Raw genomic sequence first — 9916 nt, 5'->3', positions numbered from 1 at the left:
GCAGTCCCTCAGCTTGCCCACCAGAATTGGGTGGGACACTGTGTCGAAGGCCTTCTGGAAGTCCAAGAAGATGACATTGACTTCCTCCTTCCCATCTAAGCTCTTTGTTACCTGGTCATAGAAAGAGACCAGGTTAGTTAGGCAGGATCGGCCTTGCATTAACCCATGCTGTTTACCCCTCAACATCACTTCCCCTGCCGGGCTCTCACAAATGTGGCCCTTGATAATTTTTTCAAAGACTTTCCCCAGGATAGAAGTGAGGCTGACTGGCCTGTAGTTGCCAGGCTCTTCCTTCCTCCCCTTCTTGAAAATAGGGACCACATTGGCCCTTTTCCAGTCCTCCATTCTCCCTCTCTATGTGGCAGTGGTCAGGCTGCAGCTGGAGTACTGTGTCCAGTTCTGGACGCCGCAGTTCAAGTGGGATGTGGACAACCTGGAGAGGGTCCAAAGAAAAGCCATTCATCTGATTGGAGGCCTGCAGGGAAGACCCTGTGAGGAAAGGCTAAGGGACCTTAACCTCTTCAGCCTCTCCAAGAGAAGGCTGAGAAGGGGACCTTGTGGCAGTGTACAAATTCATAAGGGGAGAGCAAAATGAAGTAGGCGACAATCTGTTTACCAGGGCACCCCCTGGAATAACAAGGAACAATGGACATAAGCTGCTGGAGAGAAGGTTTACACTGGACATTAGAAAAATGTTCTTCACGGTCAGGGTTGCCAGGATCTGGAACGGGCTTCCAAGGGAGGTGGTGCTCACCCCATCCTTGGGGGTCTTCAAGAGGAGACTGGACAGGCACCTGGCTGGGATCACATGAACCCAGGTTTGGTGACCCTTTTCTTGCCTGCCAGGGGCAGGGGCTCAGACTGGATGGCCCGCTGAAGTACCTTCCAACCCTAGAATCTATGAATTTTGAAAGTGTTCATAATGGAGTGAAAACTAGCACTTTCTAAATGTCCTTTTTGGACAGGAAATTCTAAAATATTTGTTTCTGAAAAAAATCAGTATTTCTTTTCAATTTAAACTGAAATAAAACAGAGCAGCTATCTGCCCCTGACTTCTAGGAGGCAACCCCTGCCTGCCTGCCCCCAGGCTGAGAGCAGGCTAGTGAGTCTAGAAAACCTCATATGCCCACCCCCAGAAGCCCTCGAAACATAAACCTGGAATCCCTGAGGTTCTTCACTCTGGGACAGCCTACATGATTGCACTGACCCAGAGCCATGGACACTGAACGTCCAGGCTTGCTGACAGCCCATGAAGGAAGATGGCAGAAAATCAGGAAGGCAGAAATCTTTGTTCTAGTGAAAGTAAATCAAAACCAAAAATGTTTCTGTGGAGCACTGCAGTTTTGGAAGAACTAGCATTTTTCAGATACAAACCCATTTTACCAGAAAATTCCTAACCGCCACTGTATCTACATTTTCTTTTCATTGCTATGCCAACGTTTTATGATACAAAATTGTCTAAAACACTGAGCCGAACCCAGACATCTGTAGTTGTCTCTTTCTGTGCAAGTTTTATTTGAATTAAGGAGTAAGGTCTATGAGCTTTGGCCTTCAATGCGATTTAGTAAAACAAACATGATTGCTGTATTGGCTTCCCCGTCGCAGAGGTGATTGAGAGTGCCCGACTCTCGCTGCCTTCCATAATCTGACACCTTCCTCTTTGTCTGTTACCGGAACAAATTGAAAAAATATCCCTTAAAGATGTCTGTCTGGGATTCAGGAATAAGACTTCAACAATACTGAGATTTTTGTGACAGCATAATTAGAGCTTCCCCCAGATTGTAAAAATTCAATTTGTAGAAAACTGGCTAAACTGATTTAGGGCCAAATCCCAGAGTTCTTATTCATGCCTTGCACTAAAATCCCATTGATTTCACTGGCATAGCTCAAGATCTTTCTTTATTACCTGGAAAGTATTCCTGTGCTTCTTTACTTACTGTTCCAGTGGGCATTTCTTGCTTTTCACAACCTATGTTTCGAACAGAAGAGATATGTTGAAAAGAAGTTACTGATGCAGTTATCAGAGCAAATAAAGTCTACTGTGTCTTGTGATACCGACTTCAACATTCACTTGATGCTACAAAGATACCAAGGTTAGCTTTGACCTTGATAATCTCTTGTTATGCAACCAAGTGTCAACAAGACACAGGTGCGATCGTAGGAGATAGGATGACAATTTGGAATCTGTTCCATGTCCTTTCTTTTTTTTCTCTCATTCTGATGCATTTAAAAGTTAAAATCTGTCGGTAAATAGAACAGGAAATCTGTCATTTCTTTTCTTCATGTTTTCCCATCTAAAGTCTTTTTAAAGTGGTCTGAAAAGACTCTTTTTAAAACAGCATCCCGGTGTTATCTTTCAGCGAGTTCCAATCAAACTGACTCAATTTACAAGTACAAAGATTTTTTTCCTCCCTTAACTTATAATTAGGGCTCTGACCCCAGCCTGAGATCTGAAAGTCAAGCTGTTTTCAGTGTGTCTTGGAGAAGTAAGGATTGTGTGATATAGATTAGGACCCATTGTGAAGTCAGTGCCCTACTCACCTGTGTGAGGACGATTAATATACACACAACGTGCAGTGGCAGGTCTTTGTTTATTAGAGGTACAACAAAACAAGGCAAAAGCAAACTCTTGCCCCCTTGTCTGCATGGTCTGTGAAGTACTCATAGGAATAAACGCTGTTCAAATTTATCTTCATTGCCACAGCAATGGGCTATGACTCTGAATTCACACAGGGAGCACAACTAGTGAATAAGTAGTTGGCACACTACCAGCCATAACCTCACTTTAGGACAAAATTTTGCTCATATGTTTTTCTTTATGGGCCTCAACTGACACCAAGCTTTTGCTTTGCTAGCTGCTGAAAAGCAATTAGCAGCAAAGTTTGTGTGAGCCCGTCTACACGTGCATTAATGTGCTGTAATTATGGTGCCTTAAGTTTAGTACCTGTAATAATGGGTACTAACAATGCACGGTAATGGGCGTTACAGCACAGTAGCATTGGCGCATGTCTTTTAAGTGATGCTACTGGGCAGTAGACTGAGTCTACTGTGCATTAGCACGACTCTCGCCATGATGCGCTAACATGCAGTAGAATTGGTCTACTGCGCTTTTAGCATCTCGTGAGGACGCGCCCTGTGCCAGGCATGAGCACACTGTACTTCTCTGAATGAACTGGCTCCTAAAATGGAAGCAGCATGTGGTGCAATGGGTGGGTTATTTGGCACTGTTCCTCTGTAGTCTTAATTTGCTAACTCAAAACATTACACGCACCTGGCCTCTCTGCTCCTAGTTTAGAAGGAAGCCTGTGTGGAGCGGTGCATTGTGCTTAAGGTGCATTGTGCTTAATTTGGCTATGCAGACATGCCCTAAGAGATTGTTTCTGCCCCTCCAACAGAGATTATGCTCTCAAGCAAGCAACACAGGCAGTAATAGGGGGAATCAAGGCCCATGAATATTAGGTGAGTTCCCTGTGGTTACCGGCCAGTAGAAGAACTGTAGCTGTCTGAGTTTGAGTCCAGCGCTTTAGCCACAAAAGCATCCTTCTTCTCAGTAGGACTAAGAGAGTTTCATTAATCACAGTACAGCTAACCCAGGAATGAGGTAAGCAGGAATGAAGTGGGCTGCCCACAACAGTTTCCCAATCAACATTTCAGGAGACAAATCCCTGCATCAATATGTCTGACAAGGGCAGCTGCAGTCCAGCTGTCCTGTGGTACCCCCCTCATACAGCTTAGCATCAGGCCAAGGAAACCTTCTTTAGCACAGCCCAGGTTGGACTCCATGCTCACTTCCACGTCTTCATTTTGCCTTCCAGCACGGGTGCTAGTTAGCGCCAGTTAGATGATTTCCTGTGGAGTGGGAGAGGGTTTTGCACGGAGCATTGCATTTGCTCCTTCCCTCGTGTAACTTGTGGCTCACAAACATAACTCTGGTCTGGGCCAGCAGCAAATTACCACCCACTAGAGCAAGAGGGGGCACAGGGACAGGATTGTGGCTTGCAGAGCCATAATTCTTTACCTAGCGTGTTCCTGCAGCAGTGCAGTAATGCGCTGCCCCTTGGCCAGGGCTGCATCTCCTGGCACACTTCTGTCCCGGGTGAGTTATTTGTTTACCTAGAAGCTTACAGCTTGCTAGAAACTGTCAGGGTTGGTGACAGAGTGCTAACTAAAGAGACAAATCACTTGCAAGGCTTTTATCAAGGAAGAAGGCACCCTCTCCCTGAGCAAACCCTTACAGGCTGTCGAAAACATACCTTTACAGTCAGACACTGGTTTGAATGTATCCTTAGTGTCTGCTTTAAATAGGAATGAACTCAGCAAACTGAGGATCTTAGCCAGGTCACAGGTTAGATCTCCTCACCGTGAACCACGGACCAATCCAGACCCTATCTCAACATTTGTAGTTTAGTGATATCATTTGCCAGGAACATAGGGACTTTTAATGCTGCAAGAGGCTCAGCTCCCTCTCATCCACTGGTGCAGTTGCTGGTAGTGCTCCGCATTAGGCCTGTGCGAAGCTGTGGTCCCTGATTTGATTCAGTGGAGATTTGGCCTGCTTCTGTGGCCGAATCTCTGAATCCGAATTGAATCAGGAGACACTTCAATCTCTCCAAATCAATTTGGAGATTCGGGCATACACAGCCTTAAATGATTTTTCTATATACCTCAAGGTACCAGATGACTTGTCAATGCTGCGATGCTGGGGCAGATGGAGCATCCCACAGGAGTGCGTGCTCCCCAGCATGTGCGGCAGCAGACCCGGAAGTGGACCAGAAGCATTTCTGGTTCACTTCCAGGTCTGCCGAGGAGCATGCTGGGGGGGCCCCATGCCCTCCTGGCTCGGTGACTGGTGTCTCCTGGGTCTGGGGGGGCACCTGAGGTCCCCCTATGGCTGATCGCTGAGCTGAGAGAGCACAGGGGGGCTCCTCTGTCCGCTCCCTAGTGGACCCAGAAGTGGATCGGAAGTACTTCCAGTCCACTTCTGAGTTTGCCACTGGGCATGCAGGGGGCCCGCCCTTGCTCCTGTGGGACACTCCATCTGCCCCAGCATTGCAGCACTCACAAGTCATGCCTGGTACCTTGAGGTATGTAAAAAAAAACAAACAAACAAAAAAAACCCATTTAAACCTGTGTCTATGGCTGAATCGCTGATTCTCCGAATCAGCATCGAATCTTCAGATTCAGCTGAATCGAATCTGGGACAGTGATCCGAGCCAACGAATCGAATCACTGTCCCCAGTTCAGGCCAAATCTGAATCAAATATGGCCCGCTTCGCATATCCCCAGTTGGAAAGCCCTGGTTTCGGCTAACTTGAAAAGAATCTCCATTTGCCACTGCTGTAGCTAACATCTGTTCATTTGAATGGCAAAAGAATAGAGAATGGTTTGTTTCCCTCGCTTTAATGCATACATGATCAAACTTCTAAGATGCTCAGGGATCTTTTATGTCATCCTATTTTGCCCAGGACTGAACAGCAATAGAAGTATTAATAGAAATCAACCTTTTGTTACGTTTGAAGGAAAAAATTAAGTCCCAGATCCAGTTCATTGCTTGAAGAGGAAAAGAGGGTCTTGTGATTTAGGCACTGGACTGGGAGACAGGAACTTTCCTTAGCTTTCTTGTCCTTCCCTATCACTTTCTGGATGCATGCCAGCTGGATTTTTTCCTTTTAAACATCTTAGCTGATTTCACACTTAGCCCTGTCATTAAGCCAATGCTTTATGTCACCATCTTGATTTCCTGGGCTTGCCTCTGGCCTCAACCACTGAGGGTGAGGCCCACTTGACACAGACACCAGGGGCTACTGCTGTATATCACCTTTGGGGAGCACCCCAGAAGACAGTCTAACTTTCTGTGGACATTTTATGTTCTGAATTCAGCTAGTTTTTTAAATGGCCAGTGTGGCAGGGCACTGTTTGTGCCTGCCACTTTACAGGCCAGAAGAGGCAGTCAGCAGGTGCCTGATTAGGGCAGCCAATTTTAGTTTCAGGGCTGCCCATATAAACAGGGCATTTTGCTGCTGGGAGCCCAGGCAACAACATTGCCTGGCTGCAGGGCTGCTGGTATCATCTAGAGGTAAGGAAGGAGCTGTAGGGGATGGTCAGGAGGCTCCTGGTCCTGGGCATGACCTAAAACCGCTCCCTGCCAGGAGTGGGTGGCCTAGTGGGGCTCTCAGTGGCATGGGAGCCCCCAGGAAATGCCAGGCCAGTTACCACCTTAGTGAAAGGCGGGTTGGGGTGCCTTAACCCCTAGCCCCCACAACCAGGTGGCTTACCCCCTTTGTAGGGTCTGCAAGGTGGACCCCAGAGAGAGAGCTGGGCCATAGACTCAGCCTGTCTGGACATCCCCCGACTAGTCCATGCTGGGGCCAGGACCAGAAGGGTCGAAGGGCCAGGGGCCCACCATGAGGTATGCCCAAGAGCCGAGGGCCTGGGGTTCTGACTGGCCTGGAGGTGGGCCAGGGCTAGTAGCCAGAGGTCCTGGGGGGACCACACCCGTAAGGGAGCTAGGCAGCCAGGAATGAAGGCAGAATAGGCTGCCTGAATGGCGGGATCTAAGGGGGGTCCAATTAGTAGGATTCTGGGGCCCAGTTCGGGGCCAGTGGTATGGGTAACATCTGGATGCCATCTGTGAGGCTTGGGCTGCGGTGTAGGGGAGGAATGGAGCCACAGATGATGCTCCCTTTCATCGGAGCAAGAAGTGGGCAGCCTCCCACTTTATTAACATCAATTAAATAATTAACAACAAGGTGTGGCGGGTGAGAAGGTGGGCGGTTGGCCCAGAAACAGGTTGGCGGGCCACTGGGAAATCGGCCCCAAAAAGGCCCCCTGTTACAGCCAGCTACCTGACACTAGTTCTTCCCAGTTTCTCCAGACTTGGGAAAGGTATTTCTGCTACTGATGCTGCTGGAGGGCCTAGGTTAGACTGGGACACAGCTTCAGTCCAAGTTCATTCCAGCATTACTTTTCATGTAAATTTGGGCAACTCAGTGTACCCTGTGCTTCGTTTCCCTCTCTGTAAATTGGGGATAATGATATTCCTTCCTCCATTCTTTGACAATCTTCTGTCTTTAAGCTGTAAGAACTTTGGGACAGAGTTTGGTTAGGTTTTGTATAATACCAAACATAACAGATTCTGGTTGTTCCTGGTAAAACTGGAATATAAATGTATCAGTAAGTCAGTGTGCAAAGTTGTTATTTCCACTCCATACATTTTCCTTGAACATCTAGTGGTAAGTTTATGAAAAATTAATCTAAAATATAAAAAGGATACTGATTTATAAACCTAATCACTGGTGAGCTCTAAAGAATTGCTTAAACTTGAAATAATGTATGTTGAGTGTGTTAATTTACAAACGGTCGGTTCAGATTTCTGATTTGTATTTATTTTCATGCATTACATTTTATCAACTGGAAATTATATTTAAACTTGTCATATTAGCTGAGTTGTTGCTTTTCACTTTAAACTGCAATGTGTTTCTCTTTAAGAGAACACTTTGCATCATATTGTCATGACAACAGAGTATGCTTTTAGGTTGAAATACTGACATTTGCTCCAATTTTATTATTCATAATTCAGTTGCCACTCACTCCTCCCTCACCTCTGTCCATTGTGAGGGTCTCTGCACTTTAATGTAAATGTACCCTAATGAAAGAAAATTTCTGGATTTTTCAGGCCAGAAAAGCTTGATTGCCACTGATTTCCCTCTTTGTTTATGCCTCTGTGGAAGCGGGTGATCATTTAAAGCTTGGGAATACTGTTGCACCAATGTCTGTGACATTCTTTCAAGAGCAAAGAAATACAAGGACATTTTGTGTCACTAAAGGACATCTAGACAGTCTTTCAACCAAATGTTTCTGCTGGAATTCACCTTTGAGAATCCCAAATGATGCTAAAGAAGAGATGAAAAACACTTTCTTATGAGCCTGAGCATATGAGAGGCCGAGAACATTCTGTAAGAAGAAGTACAACCTATTTTGCTTTACTTTACTCCGGTCATGTCTACATGTGCATCAGTGCACCTTTTCTAATGTGCATTACATTTTGTACTTCCAGGCACTTTTACATGTGCTCCAGGAGTGGGGGGGAGCAGGGCAGCAGCGCTTTAAATGGAGCAGCTCTGGGAGCTGCTATAATTAAACCACTAACGTGTCTTATGTATCAACGTCCCGACACTTAAAAATGGCAGTGGGGGTACTTGAACTGCAGCTCATTAGATGTGCATTAGTTCAAGCTCCCCGTCTCCATTTTTAAGCATGGGGATGCTGATACATGAGACACAGGAGGCTGCTGGAGAGCGGTAATTGCCACACTCCCACCGACACGATTAATTCCAGTGAGTCAGAGGAGCCTCCACACTCATGGTTAGGTGGCCTCCAATGTGAAGTACTAAATCACTAAAACACTCATGCTTAGGTGCCCTCCAATGTGAAGTACTAAATTAATGCGCATTAGGCTGTGCTATTGTGCAGTAGCACATTTGCATGCTTTTTTATTGCTGCTTAATGCACAGTAGGCTATTTTACTGTGCATTCATGTAATATCACAGTTTTTTACATGATGCTTTAATGCACAGTAAAACAGTCTACTGTGCGTTAAAGTGCATGTGTAGACGTGCCCTCTAGAGATAATCCCAACTGAATGTAAGGATCTTAGAAATCTGGTACTATTCAGATGCCCTAAGAGTCTGGGCTCGACTATGTACACATTGTCTTTCTGGATGATGTTGAGGGCTAATTGTAAATAATTCTACAGAAATTATTCCATGTGGGAGCCTTTCTGGTTATGTAAAGGCTTTTATTCAAACCTCTCTTGGACTTTATTCCTCAATAATATCCTAACAGCAATTTTAGGTTGCTTCCAACCCCCAACATCAAAGAAAGGAACAGTTTTAATTCAGCCAACATCTTATCTGTTGCTAAGGATACAGGAGTAAATCAGTGGAATACTTCAGAACTTATTAAACATTTTTGACACTTAAATGTTCTTTAGAACTTCTGAAGAGATGCTTGTAGGTGCAGGATGGCTCTGGTTCGCTAGCTGTGTGGGGCTGCTTGATGGAGGTGGCAGGGACTAAAAAAAAGTAACAAATGCTAGATGACTAAACACATGCTTTTAGGATGTGGTTTGCTCTGTGCTACATAAATAAATGCCAGTACTGAAATTATGGCTCGTTCTTTCAAGCTCCTGTGTCTAGATAATCTCTGTGGGCTGGGTATGGTGGTGCATATAAAACTAAACTGGTTAAGGCACTAAAATATTCTCAGACAAGAAACAAGTCTATTATGGCTGTTAAGGCTGTAAAGAAGTGGCCGTAGTTCTTAGGAAAGAGTTTGGAAGAAATATAAAGGGATATCAGCCACACTTGAGGGCTTAAGCCAGGCTCTTGGTATTAGAAATCAGGACAAGTCCTTCAGGCTGGAAAATTATCTCACATCTACTACCAGTGGGGTTTCTTTTGCTTTCCTGGGATGAATTTGCCACTCTTGCTCACTGCCCTTGAAAACAAAATGCTAAACTAGGTGGATAGTAGGTCTGATCCAATTCAGCAGCTGGGGTCCTGTATTCCCATGTTCCTATGCAGAGCATTGTAGTTGGGAGGAAATACATGTTCCAATGGAAGGAATGAGGCATTTGTCAGAGAAGCATGAGGGAGATGAAGGGATTTACTGGTAGTTGTGGAGGAGAGTAAACTTCTGACTGTCTTCCAGATGCTGAAGCCTCTGAGATGGCAAATTTGCATGACTATCCATTTGTACTGCTTATCACACTAGAAGGCCTGCTCTAGAGCAGTGTAGATGATCCATGCAAGAACTCCTCCCCCCACAGCCATGACTCCAGTCAAACATTAAAGATTAGGAAGGAGCCCATTTTGTTCAATGTCTTCATCAACACCCTGGAAAATGGGATGGAGTG

Source organism: Gavialis gangeticus, unplaced genomic scaffold, assembly GCF_001723915.1.
Source record: "Gavialis gangeticus isolate Ggan-Ray unplaced genomic scaffold, GavGan_comp1, whole genome shotgun sequence".
Lineage (NCBI taxonomy): Eukaryota > Metazoa > Chordata > Crocodylia > Gavialidae > Gavialis > Gavialis gangeticus.
This window is presented reverse-complemented; position numbering follows the sequence as displayed.